Below are 19,475 nucleotides of genomic sequence, written 5' to 3'. Positions count from 1 at the left end.
CCGTGAAAAATTTGAACAATATACTTAATCAAGGTCAACTAAATGGCATAGAAAACATTCTATTTCTACAACTGTACAACATATATTTCTTCAAAAGCAGTTGGAACACTTACAAATATAGAATATATGCCAGACACAAAGCACACCTCAAGTGATTGATTCTTCATCAAAAAAGGTAAATAGATGACATAAAAGCATATGAAACAATGTCAGTGTAACTAACCATCAGGTAAATGCAAATTAAGTCACTGTAAGATACCACTATTTACCCATTATAATGCCTGCCCCACACACTGTCAATATTAAATGCTGACAAATATGCAGAGCAACTGGAAATCTTGTTGGTTGAAATGCAAAATGGCACAGCCACTTTGCTAAACTGTTTAGCAGGTTTATTATAAAATAAAATGTACATCTACAATCCAGCGATTCTATTCCAAGTTATCTACCCAAGAGAAATGAAACTTATGTTCACACAGAAAACTGCACATGGCTTATAGTAGCTATATTTGCAATTTCCAAAATTTAGAAACAACACAGATGGCTTTCAACCAATGAATAAAAAACAAACTGTAGTACATTCATACAATGGAATACTACTCAGCAATAAGAAAGAATGAACTATTGATTCATGCAACAATGTGGATCAAACTTGAATGCATTTTTCTGAGTGAAAGAAGGCAGATCCAAACTGTACAATTCCATTTATATGACACTCTGAAAAAGGCAAGACTGCAGAGAGCAAAACAGTTGTCAGTAGTTACCAGCGATTGGGGTTGGGGAGAAGTCATCTGTGGAATTGCACAGAACTTCTGGTATGATGGAATGGCTTTCTATGGTACTATGGCGATGCATTTTAATATATAAAATATACATAAATAAATTTAAAGTAATCAATCAAGATATTGAGAGTAGCATGAGGCAGTCAATTGTCTAGAGAGATAGGGACGGGTCTCCAGAGAAACCCCACCTCCAAACTGGAGACAGTTTAAAGCTTGAAAGCCAAGCTGCAAGTTAAATCCTCAGACTGGATTGAGAACTTGTCTTCCCATTTGGCACAATTTCCTCTGATTGGTCCCCACCCTTCACCTATTTTACATATACCTACCCGTTCCCAGTTGGGTTTTCTACACTGTTCTGCTCACCTTTGAGTGGTATCTTTGCTTTAATCTTTTTTGCATATTCACAAACCAATCAGCATGCACTCCCCATTCTGAGTTTATAAAAGGTCCCAGACCCAGCCACATGTGGGACTTTCCTGCTTTTGGGTAGGGGAACCATCCCCCATTCCCCCTCTTTGCTGAGAGCTTTCCTTTTGCTTAATAAATTCTACTCCACTCACACCCCAGTGTCGGGGCGCCTAATTCTTCCTAGCTGTGAGATAAGAACTTGGATCTAGCTGAGCTAAGGAGCAGAAACGCCACAACATTTTGGCGGCTTGTACAGGGATACCTGGAGAGTGAGTAAATAGGGACCCAAACCCTCTTTCACTTTCATTTTCAAGGCTTCTCCTCCTTAGACTTTTTTCTGAAGGCAGATGAAACACCAAACCTCGGGTGAGCCAATTAAAAACAAATAGCGGAGATACAGAAGACAGGATGGGACCCTACCACCTCTCTCTCTCTTTCAGGTAAAAGGGATGTTGGCTTTGTTTCCCTTCAGGGAGGTCTATCCATTGCATGAGACCAGAATACGGTCCTGGGGCAACTGAAAGCATCTGGCTCAGCCCACTTCTCATGTTGCCACAAGGTCCCTAGACTTGGCTTCCTTCCTGACCACCCATTAGGGCATTGACCAAGACTCCCAGACTTTTCTAGGGTATTTTTTCTTCCTTCTTTCATGGTGTGAAATGGCTTCTGTCTCTTCTTTTACAACGTTAAGGGTGTTGCTGCAAACTGCAGGGATATTACTCAGTAGAATGAGCATTTGGCCCAGCCATCACATATGCGATTCAGAAAAATGTGGTATCTGTCTGTTCTTAGAGGCCCATCCCCCACCCCACCTACCCTAATGGCCACAGGCACACGAGGCAGATGGATGGGTGAGTAGTGGCTGCCCACTTACCCCCCACTCTCATCTGGGGCGCATGGTCATGCCCGCGGTGTGCACATACTACGTCCAATGACCATGCAGGGCAGGAGTGTATTACAGCCACTGCCCAGGCCCCAGGGTGGTCTCAGGGCCCAGAGGCCCCACGCAGCTTGCTGGCCAGTGTTTCCCTCTAGCCACCCTCTCCTGCCACGCACCCGTGGAATCTTTCCTAACCTAGTGCAGCTCAGTCTGAACTAGAAGGAGGACACAGTAATTAAGAACTTCTCTTCCTGTTGCAGGAACCAGTTTGCACAGCACAAGAGGGTTTCTTCCCCAGGCACCTTACCTGCCCTGCACTTAAGCTGTTTTTTGTTTTTTGTTTTTTGTTTTTCCCTTCTCCACCATGTCAAGAGTTAACACAGCCCTGCAAATGCAAATACAGGGAGCTTTTCTATGTGAGACTTAATTTTTTTCTTTTGAACGGTGTTTTACTAGGGGCCAGGGCCCCAATTCATGGGACTCTCTTTTTTCTCTTTTGTTTGAGGAGGACGGGCCTCCACAGCTTTACATTAGCATTTGAATTATGATAAGGAAGCAGTGAAGGAGCAGCCCTGCCGACTGCTGGCTGCAATCTGGCAAGGGTCACCGGGGACTTAATGAGCTCATGAACCCGTGTGAGTTACCTTCTTGCCCCAAACTCAATTCCAAGCTCCGGGTTGAAGCCCTAGTAAGGAAAACTGGATCTGAGGGATCCAGAGGCAGATGACAACAAAAGTCAAGGGGCACAGTGTAGGTGAGCAGGACTAATTACTGTTGATTAAGCCAAGCCCCTGTTTCAGGGATAGAGGTCATGCTAGTATCCATGGGATAAATGAGTTCTGGGGACCTCTGTGGTTATCTATAGCAGGGGGGAAAGCATGTGGGTGAATGTGGATAATTCCCACCTCCTAGGCCACCCTGTTAACATGAGTGAAAGCTGCATTGGCACCCATGGGCAGCACCCTGCCGAGGTCACCAGGACTCTCATATCACTGGGATATAAGGATGGAAGAAAGAAAGGGGGACACCTCTTCTTTCTCTCCCTCAGATACTCCAGGAAGAGAAAGGACCTAGGGAGGCCTTGTTCCCCTCTTTCCAGATGGGTAACCAATCATCTTCAGTCTGTACTTCATTTAAATGCCTCCTGGATCACTGACACTCCTTTGAAAAAAAACACTTTCTCCTTTTCCTCCTCTGTCCTCTCTTTGCAGATGGGTAATTGTGTCCTCATAAGGGAGGAGACTATCCCTCATATCATCTTATGCCCAATTTCTGCCTCCAAAGAAAGAAGAAGTAAAAACTAAAAGGCAGAAATGAAATCCACAGGCAGACAGCCCAGCACTGCACCCTGGGCCAGATAGTAAAGATCGACCCCTGACCTAATTGGTTCTGTTATCTATAGATTACAGACATTGTATAGGAATGCACTGTGAAAATCCCTGTCTTATTTTGTTCCAATCTAATTACCGGTGCATGCAGCCCCCAGTCACATACCCCCTGCTTGCTCAATCAATCTCGACCCTCTCAGGTGCACCCCCTTAGAGTTGTGAGCCCTTAAAAGGGACAGGAATTGCTCACTTGGGGAGCTGGGCTCTTGAGACAGAAGTCTTGCGGATGCCCCCGGCCGAATAAACCCCTTCCTTCTTTAACTAAGTGTCTGAGGAGTTTTGTTTGCTGCTCGTCCTGCTACACCCATACCATAGGACACTCCCCTTGGATGCATCCACCAAACTGGGAAAAGTTAATTTTCCCAGACCTTAAACTGCTTGACTTAGGGGAAGGGAACCTAGAAGCCTGACATGCCAGCAAAAGGGTAAAAGCTTTTTACCAGTCAGACTTCTGGCCTCCCTTTCCCTGTGCAAATCGGTCAATGGGTGATAAAATCATTGTTTATATCCTCCGTAAAGTTTTGATTAATGAAAAAAAATTGTGAGGCTAGTCTTAAGCTCTAGCCAATCTGGTGTGCTTTGTGTGTCTTTCTGTACAGTTCTGCCATACAGAGGGATACCTTAGGATAGAATGCAGGCCTTGGACCTCATAATCCTACTGTTGAAGCCAGCCTGACAAACTGATCAGTAACAAACTTTGCTGCAAGTCTCCATCTTGTTTTAAATTTGGGGGAGTTTAACTTTGTTACCACGTGGCAGTACTTTCTTTTGGTCTCTGCCATTTTACAACGGTGCCCCAGGTTCAATCCCAGCTTAGGGAATGAGTACTTTCTGGTTAATATCTGTGTAACTTTTACCATTTGCTGATTCTCTTCCCCTCCATGAACAACTTCTAGCTCCCTTTTTTTTTTTTTATTTTTTTTTTGAGATGGAGTCTCACTTTGCTGCAAGGCTGGAGTACAGTGGCACAATCTTGGCTCACTGAAACCTCCCCCTCCGAGGTTCAAGCGATTCTCCTGCCTCAGCCTCCTGATTGGCTGGGACTATAGGCATGCTCCACCACTCTTGGCTAATTTTTTTTTTTGTACTTTTAGTAGAGACAGGGTTTCACCATGTTGGCCAGGATGGTCTAGATCTCTTGACCTCGTGGTCCGCCCACCTTGGCCTCCCAAAGTGCTGGGATTACAGGCGTGAACCACGGAGCCCAGCCTCTACCTTCCTTTCTTAAATCTTCCTTTCTCTGAGCTACCATTAAAGAGTCTAGATTTTGTAAAAACTGCTTACCCCCTCTTTGAAAAATACCTCATACACTCCTAGTTAAGTCATAATCTTAGTTGAGGCTTGTTGGTTTCCTCTGTGAGGTTACTTTTGATAAAGTTCGAAAGTCAGAAATATTGACCACTAAAATATTGATGACTAAAGTTGGGTAAAAAGGGACTTAAAAGGATTTTTCTTAAAGAGGGCTCAGTCTAATCAAAAGTAAACATCCAAGCTACAGGTATATTTAAAAGGTCTTTATATTTTTCTCTTCATGGATCTTGTTCTTCTGGAGAAGGTTTTTTTCTCAGTCAACTGAATTATTTTCCTCCATTTTGTTTTGCCATTCTTGGTGCAAACATGAAAGCCCCTAAGATAACTTCTGAGATCATGGGACTCCTGGGAAAAATAGAAAAGGTGCTATGGATCCCATCTTAAGATAAAACCTCTGTTTTCCTCATGGAACCCCAGGTATTGAAAGTGGATAAATCTCTCTCAAATCTGTTTTTGTCTTCCATCTATTACTGTTGATTAGGCTCTGGAAACTGCAGGCTTTCCTAGCCCTGCTTTTTGAAGGGCTCCACCCTGAGGCCAATAATCCACTTAAGAGACAGGCAAATGAAAAATCTTATAAACACTGGATCTTCTTCTGTCTGTATATATATTATGTATGTGATGCTTATATTTAAAAAGAGCTTTAATTAGTTGGTTTAAAGAAAATAAGCACTTAGAAGAAATGTTCTTGGAAGGAAAAATAAAGGCCATAATGTCTTTTAGTTCATGTGACTTTAATCTTTGAAAAATAAAAACGGTTTCAAAGATAATTGGTAAAATACAAATGTCTTCAAAATGTAAATATGGGGTCTAAATTATGTGGGTCACAAAACAGTGCACTCTGTCAGCAGAAGGCAGTTAAGATGAGTCTTTATCCCTATTGTAATGGCAGTTAGATGTACTCTGCAGAGGGGGGAAATGAGAGTGGCAGGAGGCAGCCAAATGCCTACAGAGATAGGGGAAGGTCCTCAGTGGAACCCAACCTCCAAGCCAAAGACAGTTTAAAGCCTGAAAGCCAAGCTACAAGTTAAATCCTCAGATTGGATTAAGAACTTGTCTTCCCATTTGGCATACTTTCCTCTGATTGGTCTTCACCCTTCACCTATTTTACATATAACTACCCTTTCCTAATTGGTTTTTCTACACTGTCATGCCCTCCTTTGAGTGGTGTTTTTGCTTTAACCTTTCTTGCATACTTACAAACCAATCAGCATGCACTCCCCATTCTGAGTCCATAAAAGGCCCCAGACCCAGCCATGCCAGGGACTTTCCCACTTTTGAGTAGGGGAACCACCCTCTGTGTCCCCTCTTTGCTGAGAGCTTTCCTTTTGCTTAATAAATTCTACTCCACTGTCTCTTCAGTGTCCATGTGCCTAATTCTTCCTGGTTGTGTGACAAGAACTCGGACCTAGCTGAGCTAAGGAGCAGAAAGACTGCAACAATATGAGGGAAAAGACAGAAGGCAGACTGTGACAAATGAATTTAACTGTATTACAGATGAATTAGATAACCACAATGAAGAAGATGGAAAGAAAGATGGTGATCTCCGTAACTTTAGAAAATGCTTTGGCTTAATAATGCAAGGCTAAGGACAAAAAAGAAGTATCTACAGACATAAACTTTAGTTGATAAATTTGTTTCTCACAGGGGAAGGAGCTAGAAATCTGAAACTACTCTGTGTATTAGGGTTGAGCAAGCAAGTAAATATATTACAATATAATGAGAACCAGGTTTCTCACTGTCAATGAAAGAAGTTACAAACAACAAAAAAGGAAGGATGAAATGAACCATGGTGTTGTATAGGAGTTCTGCTTACCAATATGGCATTGTGGTTTCTTTAAAACACATCTATCTACATAAGTAGACATAGAAACAAATACAGATGTGTATAAGCACGACTTTTTATACATAAGTATTTTTTATCTCTATCTACTGAGAAAGCCAAAAGCAGCAGCATCCCAGTAGTAACAAATATCAGTGGCATCCAGATTTAGATCTATGAATATTATTTTTCAATTAAAAAGACAGGGTTCCTTGGAGGTCTACTTGTCTCCAGGATGAGGGTAAGAAAAATTAAGGAGAAGTCTGAAGTATTTCTGATGACAGAAAAAAGAAAGCACTTAAAAAATAAGGGAGAGAAGAGGGGAAACAAAAGAATGGAGCATATAAAAAACACACAGGACCCAATCTATCTGGGCACAATGGTGTGCACCTGTAGTCCCAGATACTTAGAAGGCTGAAGTGGGAAGATCCCTTCAGCCCAGGAGTTCAAGACCAGCTTGGGCAACAAAGCGAGACCCCATCTTTTGAAAACAAAGAAGCCAACATGAATGGTCAAAGTTGAAACAAATTGAATAAGAAAATAAATAATGGTATTTTTAGATTATAATGAAATAATCAGATAATATTCATGAGCTTATACTAATATAAATAAATTAATGGATTAATAAAACAAATGGAGGAAAATACCAACTCTTCAGAAAAAAATACAATTAATAAAGATAGAAGGAATTATAGAAATAGGATATTATTACTAGAATCTCAAAGGGATAACTGCTCCAGGTAAGATCTAGCAATGAATGTTAAAATTAGTGGACCAAAAGATATTTTCTGAAACAGGATATTTGCATAGACTCAAAGTGGCTCTCTCAAAATAATTAGGAACTACAAAGAGAAAAATAGTAAATGTACCATGGAGAAGCTAGCAGATACAACCTTAGTCAAGTGATCAAGGTGAGCCTCACCAGCAATGACTTATGTGACATGCCTCCTTCCCCTATATGATATTACCAAAGAGTACTTCACTTCTGTACTGTTCTTACCACATAATCCATAACCACTACCTGGACATGGGAAAACATCACACAAATCATTTGGTGGACACTCTAGAAAACATATAATCAATATTCTTCCAAATATGAGGGTCATGGATAAGGGAGCCTAAGGAATTGTCATAGAGTACTTAAGACCAAAGAGACATGTCACATAAATGCAATGTGGGATCCTAAATTGAATTCTGAAACAAAGGAAAGTTCATTAGTGAAAGACAATATTTTACTAATGTTAATTTCTTAGTTGTGATCAATGTTCCATGTTAGATGTTAATGTAAGGGGAAACTAGGTAAGAGTATATAGGAATTATGTGTAGCATTTTTGTAACTCTTCTGTAATTCTGAAATTATTTCAACTTTTAAAGGTTTTACCTATGAAAGGGATAAAGGATTTAGGATTACGGGTCAGGGACAACCATTAGATTATTTTAATGAATACATTTTGTATAATTATGATTTTTGAACTATATGAACCTATTCATAATTTAGAAATAAATTTAATGTTTTAAAATAAACACAAATAAAAGGAGGTTTTTAAAATAATTTATACTTTAGTTACTCTCTAAATTGTATACAGGTTTTTCACACGGAATATGGTACAATATGCACTATTAGAAAGAAAATATATATGTATTTCATCACACATATGTAAAAAGTAAAACAAAATTAAAAGATTTATGTGGAGTTGGTGGCAAAAACTATTCAAGCTTTGAGACCTCATAACATCAAAATGAAGTTTCCATTGCTATTGTTTGTGAAGCACGGAAGTACATTACCAGCTATGCCAGAAATAATTTAGAGATAATAGGAATACCCTGCCTTAATTCAACTCCTAGTACATATTCAATGAATGAGGCACTGTCATGTTTCTCTCAGAGGGACAGAGCATGGTTTTATGGCAGCCTTTCCCCAGAATGAAATATACTTTGAGCACATGAACTCATGAGCAGGAGAAAGTTGATTGAAAGACATGATGGCCATAAAAACCTTGTCCCATATATTTTCTAAAATTATATTTCCATGTTCAGCTGAAAATTCAATTTCAGATACAGGGTTTGGTGCTGCAGTTTTTCAGTTATTTAATTGTATGGAATATTTAAATATTCCTTAAATCTGCTGGTGTCATTGCATACTAATTGCACTCTATTGTGTAAATTCTAATTTTAAAATTTGACTAGATTTTTTAGTGAGGCTTTTCTATTGTCAAAGATGCTAAAGTGATTATATGCCTGGTGTCTCATCTGTGATGACAGCTGTTCTATGGTCCTGCCATCTAGCAGGCAATGATATCTTTAGGTTATATTATGCCTACTCTGATATTCTTAATTTACATGAATTAAAAATCAATTTGCTTCCAAACTCTAAAACAATGAACTAGGACACATGTTTCCTATTTTATGCAATTACTCCATGTGCTTAGGGAAAATGTAGTACAGTCAGCGCTTCATATCCATGGGTTCCTCATCCATGGATATAACCAATCATGGATTGAAAATAAAAATAAAAATAAGAATACAACAACCAACAATAATACAAATTTAAAAACAATACAATATGACAATTATTTACATAGCATGTACATTCTTACATATAATTAGGAATTATAAGGAACCTAGAGATGATTTAAAGTGTGCTGAAGGATATGCATAGGTTATATGTAAATACTATTCCATTTTGTAAAAGGGGCTTGAGTTTCCACCAATTTTGAATGCTGAGGGGTGACTATATTCACAAAAAAGGCTAAATTATATATTCTTTAGTGCCAGGATACTTTATAGTTACAGCATATAATGATTTGCTCCATGTATTTGCCAATTCCCAAATCTAACTCTGCTCTCCTCATCAAGTTTGAGAATAGAGCTCTATCACCTCTTTATAAAACTTCTCCAGCCTTCCTTCCATATAATTATAAAGAATGATTTCTGACACAAAGGCTGTGGAAATATCTAAATGTTTCTTCTTGATCAGTATTTCTTACACAGTAAAGGATATGTGATTGGATCATTCCCTCTGATATGTCCTTTTTCTCAATCTGAATGAAAAGTTCCAGTTTAAAGTGATTTCTCTTATTGGAAAACTGTGCTCCTCTGCCAAATTTTTGTTCTATCCTCAAACTCCTACTTTGTGTTAAACGACATTTTCATCATGTCTTGGTCTCTTTATGTCCCATGGAGAGGTTTTTTGGCTCCTGAATGTTTTTGCATGGTGTTTTCATTGTTACTGTTACTGTGTTTTCCTTTGTGTGTGTTAAATTATTTGTTTCACTGAGTAAGGATTTATGGATTAAGAATTCCTGAGTATGTTGAATCCCATATGCAAACTTGGTTGCCTTTTTGAAATGATATTTTATTAAGCGAATAGTAAGATCAAGCTATAACTGTAGGATTTGCAACAGAATCCCTAAGGAGGCACTTTCTTTATTTTTCTTTTTTTTTTTTGTTTTTTGTTTTTTGAGACAGAGTCTCACTCTGTCACCCAGACTGGAGTGTAGTGGTGCGATCTCAGCTTACTGCAGCCTCCATCTCCCAGGTTCAAGCGATTCTTTTGCCTCAGCCTCCTGAGTAACTTTGACTACAGGCGTGAGCTACCATGCCCGGCTAATTTTTTGTATTTTTAGTAGAGACGGGATTTCACCATGTTGGCCAGAATGGTCTCTGTCTCCTGCCCTCATGATCTGCCCACCTCGGCCTCCCAAAGTGCTGGGATTACAGGCATGAACAACCGCATTTCATTTTATGTATTTGGGATGGAACAATGTACTACTATTATTTGATCTAGAGTCAGTGCTTAATGGAGTTCCAGGAGTTCTGGTCCTATACAGCCACCCAAGGGCTGAAGGATCACTGTCTTATGGGACATCTCTTCCCTACACAGCTGTAACCCTACCACAGCACACCTTTTCGGATGCTCTGGTCCTGTATCCCTGTTAGTTAATTTTCAAACACTCATGGAGGTTAGATATTACTATTTTCCCTGTTAAACATCTCAGGTTCACTTCAGATGCAGGAAACAGCCCCAATGAATCAGAGCAGAAAATCCTTTTGAGCAAGTCTTGCAGACTCACTGCTGCAATGTGGAGAGATCCCAGGAGGCTCTAGATGAGGTGGAAGTGACTGTGGTAGGAAAGAGGATCCCACTGAGTGGTTTTAGGTGAGAACTACCGATGAATGAGGAAGTATTAATATATCATATTTCATTCAACCTCAAAAGGCATCAATTGTAGAATGAATCATTATTTTGTTTACTCCTGGTAAAATGTCACTAACTACATTGCCACAGTTTTTCTCAACACTGAGAATTGTTATGTTATTCCATTGAAAGAACTGTTTTCGGACATTGAAATGTATATTTATATCATGTATCATTTTTGTGCATACACAGACTAAGAAAATTAATTGGTTAAGATATTTCTAAAATTTCTTTACAGTAAGAATCTCAGTCTTCTGAATCACTTTTCAACATAGTCATTAATATTTGTATTTTTCCACACAACGTTATTATCTATCATCAAGACATAGCTAATATAATGTTTTCTAAAAAGAGTGCTTCACTATTAACTCTGGTGTTCTTTTCTCAAGGCAATATTCTGCCAGCTTTTTCTCAAGATGCACAGAAACGTGAAGCAAGTGACAGCCACATCACAAATTTTATCCATAATTATAGAATGCAGCCCTATTTCAGTGATGTTCAAAAGTAACAAAGAAAAGTTTATCTTAGACCTGATAAAATATGATATATTCAATATGTTTAACAGTTTGTATGACAGGTCTGCTGATGATCAGCTTTGCCTGCATATTCATTATAGCTTGTGTTTACATAGTTCATTTTGTATGAGGCTATCAGAATATTTTAAAAATATTAATAATGCATAGTCTATTCATAAATATTTAAAACCTATAAGTGATATTATGTTCATCTCAGAAATTTGGCAAAGATTAAAATTTCATTTTTTATCTGCCAAGAGCCAGAATGAATATTACTAATCAATAGAATTTAAGTTTAATTTGTGAATAAATTTTGTGAGTCTAATTCTGGTAATCTGACTGGATATGGCAAATGAAAAAAAATCAAAATTATAGGCAAAAGTTTAAAAACTATAACATAAGGAAAATAAAACTGTTGTTGTAAAAACTAATACAATAGCACAAAGTTGGAATTTTTTAAAGAGAAAAATTTTGAGAATTGTTAGATATATTTAGAAAGCTGTGTGAGGGCATGAAACTAAGGGGTCAGTGGAAGGAATTGTTTAATGTGGGACAGTGTTCTAAAGCAATTTCTGAATGATAAAACAATTCAAGGAAGTATTAAAGTATCAATATGCAAGCACATTCCAGAAATAAGAAAAAGTAATAATGATACAGAATTTTGAATCAGTAATAGAAAGTACAATATTAAGAATATCATGGAATGTGGGGAAAGAGAAGCAAGTGATTAAGTTGAAAGAGATAAACATGACAGATATAGGGAGCAAGAAACAAGAAGACACACAATCACCAATGATATTAATAAGGATGCTATACTGCATTGAGGAAAATATGTTTACTTACTGAAAATGCTTACAAATTCAAGACCAATTAATAACAAAAGATATACATATGATATAGCCTATCATGTTTGTCTTATTTCCAGGATAATTTGAAAAAAATCTTATAAAAACTGATGAAGAAAAACATAAAATAGATTGCCTTTAACAAGGGGACTGAAGTCAGTTAAATGTATCTTTCATCAGTACTCTATTATCAGATGATGGAGAAATGTTTGCCGAGTTTCAAGAAAATAAAGTTGTGAAATCAGATTCCTATATCTAGCCTATTTGTTATTCAGGTGTAAGGTAAAAAGGAAGATAGTCTTAGATGCGCAAAAATCTGTACATTAAAAAATACCAGAGTTCTAGTCAACTAAAAAGTTGGGAAGACTGCGTGCCAACATGTTTGCCATTGATATTCTTTGGGTGGAGGGATTATAGATAACTGTAGCTTCTTCTGTTTTGAATTGTTATTTTCATTTGAAATTAAGTATGGATTGCTTTTATTTCAATAAATAAAAATAAAACTATTTTTATTTGTAGAAGAAATAAATTAGGTGCCTTATAGCAATGTAAAAATTATGATACTACACAGTTCTAAATTCAGAATTTAATATTGCATAATATGTGTATTAGTCACAAGGGAAACCAATTAGTTCAAATTTAACAGCTACTGAGATTGTACTCTAACTCTTAAAAATAAGATTCATCCTAGATAAGACCTGCATGCCAAAACATAACTGAAGGCCTATTTAAACAAAGATATCTCATGTATAGATTATGCTGAAGTATCTGATTTATAAGCTCTTTAACCGTCTCAAGGAAGTTTCCTCAATATCCGGAAATTATAGCAAGTTAATGGGCATAGACAAGAAAAACTAGTTTGAGCTTATCCTCAAATTTAGAAAATGTACCAAAATGACAACATATATTTTAGTCCTTAAAATAATTTTTAAACAGATTCAATATGCTAGATAATATGCTGATTTATAACCTGGCTCAAATTTTAATCTTTAAGAATTCATGTTGTGCATCTATGGCTTTGTGATACTTGTTTTAAAAAATTGTATTTAGTAACAGGAACAAATCTCCTATGTGCAGCCTAGAAAATGTTTCCAGATAGAGTGAAATAATTTACATACTACTAATTTCTCCAAAATTTTATGTTCATATTGACTACACATTTGAGAAAATTGTGCTATTATCTCACAATAAAAACTAATACTTCTGAAAAATGAAATATCAGCTTAATTTGAAATTCCAATTTTCTGAATACTGTATTTTAAAATTATAACATTATTGTATCTATATTTAAATGTCATATTTCAACACAAATATTTCATACTTTGTTCAGTCATGAACCTGAAAAATATTATTGTTTACATGAACATTTTTTCTCCAGGTCACTCTCTTAGCATGTTCTGGCCAATTTTACTGATTTAATAATGTAGTTCAAACATCAGCAAAACTGTATTATTCAATAGATACATTTAATATTTACAAAGAAAATAAAGCAGAAATTCTCATGCTCTATGGCTTTGTGAGGATGGGGTCATAATAGTTCATTTTCATGCAATAGATTTGAGGCCAAGCAGTGTGCTGGATTCATAGTAGGAAACTCAATAACTATTTGTACCATGAGTCAACAATAGTTATTCCAAAACAGAGCTAGGAGCATAAAATATATCATTGCTACTCTGAAGATCTTTATGAAAGTGCTTTAAAACTTAATATAACTTGCTTCAGTACAGTAAGCAACATGTAAATTTTGTTAAACTTATAAAATATTTGTCAACAGTCATTACAAATTTCCTCTGACATATAAAATTCATACACTACTTACTTTTTAAAGATCATTTTAAATGTTTTAATATAATGTTTCCACATAAGTCTAAAGTTTTCCTATAAAAATCTTTTTCTATAACTCATTGAAGTTATTTTGGTCTTATTTTGAAAATCATTGTTTTTATTCTCCACTTTAGATCAAAATATGCAGCTTTAATTGCAATATAGTAATGTCATTTATTCTGTTCAAGGGGACAGGTAGAACGCCAGGAATGAAAGCCAGAAAAAAGTCAAGATATTTGGTTTATATGTGATCTTAGGTATGCATAATTTATTAGCTAGTATCAGTTGATTATCTGCATAATATCTGTTCTTTCTTTTTCCTTATTAAGATAAAACTTAGGTGATGTGTCCACCTCAAAAAGTATATTTATTCATCTTCTTTGTAGGGAAATAGAGAAATATAAAAGCAGAAGTTCTTGGGCAGATCCTGTTTTGCAATTAAAATGGCTGGCGTTCCTGCAGCCATCTTGCCATCAAGGAAGACTTGAACATGGAAGTCTCATGCTCAGGATGTTGAAGCAGAAAGACAGAAAGAGTCTGTGAAGCTGTCTTTCTAAATCTGAACTGCCTACCTCCAGACTTCTTTAACTTTAGTAGGTCACTGCCATTTCCAGACTCTGAGTTAGCAGCTAAACACTGTTCCTAACTTTCTTAAAAGACAATATTGACACTTAGTGAGTACAGTATGATTATAGCCTGGTCATAAAATGCTTCCATTACCTTATTTTAAACATTAGTCATAAATGCTTACTGATATCCAAGACTTGATTAAGAAGTAACTGTGTACACATTTTCCTTAATTCTCCAAATAGTTTTGGAGCAGCCAGGCATTAGGGCTTAGAAATCAGCAGTATATACTTCAAAGCATTTATATTGAGCTAAACTACTAAACAATGTTTGATTAACCGTGACAGATAAATCAATAACTTTTTAAAATATAATTTTGAAACTTACATGTTTAATTTAATTACATGGTAAAATAAGTGCACTAGAGTTACCTAGAATTTTCCTCTTTTCAATAAAAATGTGTATTTGACTGATTTTTTCTCATAATACACATTGTGTGGGGTTTTTTTTCCCCCTTTGGAGAAAGTTATAAGTTTATCTCATCAATAAAATCTTCTTTGTTTTTGATTAAATAAGTATTTATTAAAAACCTCCACACAGACAATAGATATAAAAGGTCTGATCCTAGACTGAGGGAATTCATGAAACTGTCTCCTAATTGCGTGAGCAAAATGCATAAGATCTGTTCTAATTATGTTATAATTTTGTTAATGCTGTCAATTTTTTTTCTAAGAGATGCCGTTATAGATTGTGTCTGTTACTTTCTACCTGTAAAAATTTTGTGAAAATTGAAAACATGAGCTGATATTTTGGTGCTGTATGCAATGCAACAGCGTTATTCACCAACTAGAATCTTAGCTTTCTCTAGATACTAGTCAAGAGCACCAATCCAAAGTGCTCTTTGATAGATCAACTGGGATTTTCTTTTTAGGACTGAAAACAAAAATGCGAACACCAACTTCTTTCTCCTACTTCAATTCAAAACTTTGCCTAGAATTGAGTCTATTAAAAAGTGAGAGAGTAGTTTTGAATAAATATTAAAATTATTTATTTTTGAGATCTTATTGGGAATAAGTAACTTTTAAATTTTTGGCATAAAAGACAAGACAGTATTTCTAGCACATCCAGACATCTAAATCAATACATCAGATTTTTCCTGTTTTAAAAATGTAGGCCAAAAATAACACATGCATTAATGTTTTATACTTCCTCTCATGAAAAAGAATCAAGATATTAAGGTCAAAATCATCTTCCAAAATTTATCAGTTTGTTATTTCTACAACAGAAAATGGTTTTTGGATTAGTGTGACATCTGTCCTTTAAGTTTGGAATAATTTTAGTCTTCTACAATAAGCACACCATCACTTTGTATTAGAAAAATTTTCAATTTCAGATGATCAGGGTGATTGAATCATCTGGATTGAATAGGTTACCTATTGTCAAAAAATCATTGCTTTAATAAGACATTTTATTCTTAAGTCTTTTTGGTTTCGACTAAATATATAAGATATGTTCTGTGGACAATATTAAATAGCTGCTAGTAAACATTTCAAAGTTTGAAGATATGTTGACATTTTAAAAAAGAAAATAAAACTACCTCTAGTACTACTCTTTGGGTTTTTAGTAGACTCTTGGCTAGTGCTCTGTAGATTCATATTTATATCTGTTGCATTTAACAGTGTTCACTAGGAGACTTTAACATATTCAGTTCTTGTTTTATTTTAAAAAAAAGCACTTTTTGTACAAATAGCAAAGACATGTTGGTCAGATCAATTGATCAAAATAAAACATACATGTACGTATTATTAGTTCTTAAAGGAAAACAATCAAGCATCAGTTAAAAAGAAATATCAAAGAATAGAAGTAATTCCTGATATTTTTCTCTAACTTGTGTGAGAAAAGTATATGAAATCTGTTTCAATCAAAAGTTTTAACTTTGTTCATTGTACCAATTTTTTCTGTAAGAGAAATCATTATAGATTGTACTTATTACTTTCTACCTGGGAAACCTATTTGAAAATTCTTTAAGTTTTAATTATAGAGTAAAAAATCATGGTAAAAGTTTAGAAGTTTGCTGATTATTTCATTTTTTATCGAAAGCTGATGGAAATTTATAGTCACTATATTCCCAGAGCAATGTGCAAATATTTTCCTTATGCTTATTCTTGGAAATATGTAAGTTCACGCTTTCTGAGGAAAACTTATTTTTTGCCATATGAAACTGCTCAATTTATCTGGAGAATATTTTTTACCTGACTGCTTTGCTCATCTTCATACACATTGCACTTGCCTCTTTATTGACAGCCTGAACATAAAATTAAGTCTATAATTTAAATAATTGTGTTTTTCTCTCTCATCTTTTAGTATTGGATTTAAAAGCTGTCATTGATCTTGTCTCCCTAAGCTATGAACAAAATTGTTAACCTACTTTTCAAAAACACCATGGGTTCTTTCTATCTTGTGTGGCTTTGGTTTTTAAAACTATTCACTGTGCAAACTGGGGTGGATATAGTCCTTCAGAATTCAGCTGAGCTATTACTAAGAAAACGTAAATGAGAGGTGAATATTTGGGTTAGCAATCAGATTTTCAAGAAACTTCTACACCTAATCAGTAACCATGTCTCAGCTACTTTCTACTTTACTGGAGCCTGTGTTTCATGTTTACTCTTTCTACTAAGGCTTTTGCAGATTTTTCAATATTCCTATATACATTTATTTTCTTATACTTCAGATGTCATCCCAAAAGAATACAAATCCCATACTGATTTGTGAGAATAGTTTTGCTTTTATCTTGTTGAGTTTTTTTGCTCTGCTCTGTCTCATTTGGAATAAAATTAAGAAGAAAGAAAACCCCAAGTACTATCATATTCCCTTTTCTCTCATTTATATAATCTCAGGTTTTGTTTGTTTGCTTGTTTGTTTGCTGAGACAGAGTCTCATTCTGTTGCCCAGGCTGGAGTGCCGTGGCGTGACCTCCGCTCACTGCAACCTCTGCCTCCCAGGTTCGAGCAATTCTCCTGCCTCAGCCTTTTGAGTAGCTGGGGTTACAGGCATGTGCCATCACGCCCAGCTAATTTTTGTATTTTTAGTAGAGATGGAGTTTCACCATGTTGGCCAGACTGGTCTCGAACTTCTGACCTTATAATTCACCCGCCTCAGCCTCCCGATATAATCTCAGTTTTATTCCACTTGACAGAAAACATGCACCAAAAAAGGAACACTTTCAGTTCAGAACAAGCTCAAGGCCAAGATACATTCTACCCCTGGGGATTCTCCTGTTCCTCATTTACCAAGGGTCTGAAAATCACTGAGATAATATCCATACCTTTATTGATATGTAGGTTTCTGCAGCATGAATTTTATGTATACATAATAAGTAAAGTTGGAACATTCATTAATGATGCAGAAAAGTCAATAACATTTCTGAAGGTCATTTTGCTTCTGTAAAAATTGTACACTGTTTATGGGAATGTAAATTAGTATAACCTCTGTGGAAAATGGTATGGAGATTACTCAAAGAACTAAAAATAGAACTACCATTCCATCTAGCAATCCCACTACTGGGTATCTATCCAGAAGAAAAGTAATCAACATATCAAACACATACCTACACTCATATTTTTATTGCAACACTATTCACTATTGTGAAACAAAGATATGGAATCAACCTAAGTGTCCATCAGTGGATGAAAGGATAAAGAATATGTGGTATATATTAGTCCATTCTCATGCTGCTAATAAAGACATACTCGAGACTGGGTAATTTATAAAGGAAAGTGGTTTAATGATGCACAGTTCCATGTGGCTCGGGAGGCCTCACGATCATGTTGGAAGGCAAAAGACATGTTTTACATGGTGGCAGACAAGAAAGAATGAGAGACAATCAAAACGGTAAACCTCTTACAAAACCGTCAGATCTTATGAGACTTATTCACTACCATGAGAACAGTATGGGGGAAACCACTTCTATGATTCAATTATCTCCCACCAGGTCCCTCTCACAACACGCGGGGATTATGGGAGCTACAATTCAACATGAGATTTGGGTGGGAACACAGCCAAACCATATCATTCAGGGCCTGGCCCCTCTCAAATCTCATGTCCTCACATTTCAAAACCAATTGTGCCTTCCCAACAGTCCTTCAAAGTCTTAAAAGATGCACATATTCTCAAACACTGAAAATCTTGAGAATTTGAAATGCTGGAAGTTGTATGGATTCCATGATAATAATTCTAATCAGACAGATTGACAGTGTCTAAATGTTTCTCAGAACTGCTTTTATCCAAAGCTCACGGCTCTAAGAAGGACCTTCTGCAGAAACAGAAATTCTGGGGAGAAGCTAATATGTCACTGGTCATTTTTGAGAATCCAACAAACTGGGAACAAAATTTTCTTAAGAAATTTAGGAACTTATTAGAATACTTAGGTGTTAGGTTTGTTCTGTAGCAAAAAACTGTTATTGTTTTCAAAGGTAATCTTTCTGATCTGTATTTGTGAAATGCATAAGTAAACTAGAAACTACCTCAGGACCTTGTTATTAAGATTAAATGAGTTAACACAGGTAAAGTATTTACCTGGAATGTATACTCAGAAATGACAGTTGTTATAATAATTATCATCATTTTATCATTATCTTTATTATTCTCCTGAAAGATTAAATTTTATATTAACAAGATACAAACTCTGCAGACCCAAAATTGGTATTATTTTTTCATATTCTTGCAATATTGTCTGAACCTCAGTGGGCTTTTTGTTGTAGTTCTCAGAATGTCCTGTGTCTGATTCGGATTCTGCCTTGCTCTAAATTTTGCTCTAAAGTTTGGCAAAGCCTGTGCCCTAGGAGAGCTCTGCTCTGGCTCACTTCAAATCTAGAGCGCTGGGATGGAATGACCTGGCTCAGAGCTCAGAACCGACACTAACTTGATCTGGGCTCT

This window comes from Macaca fascicularis, chromosome 4 (assembly GCF_037993035.2).
Source record: "Macaca fascicularis isolate 582-1 chromosome 4, T2T-MFA8v1.1".
Classification (NCBI taxonomy): domain Eukaryota; kingdom Metazoa; phylum Chordata; class Mammalia; order Primates; family Cercopithecidae; genus Macaca; species Macaca fascicularis.
The sequence above is the reverse complement of the archived record's forward strand: the minus strand, read 5'-3'. Positions refer to the sequence as shown.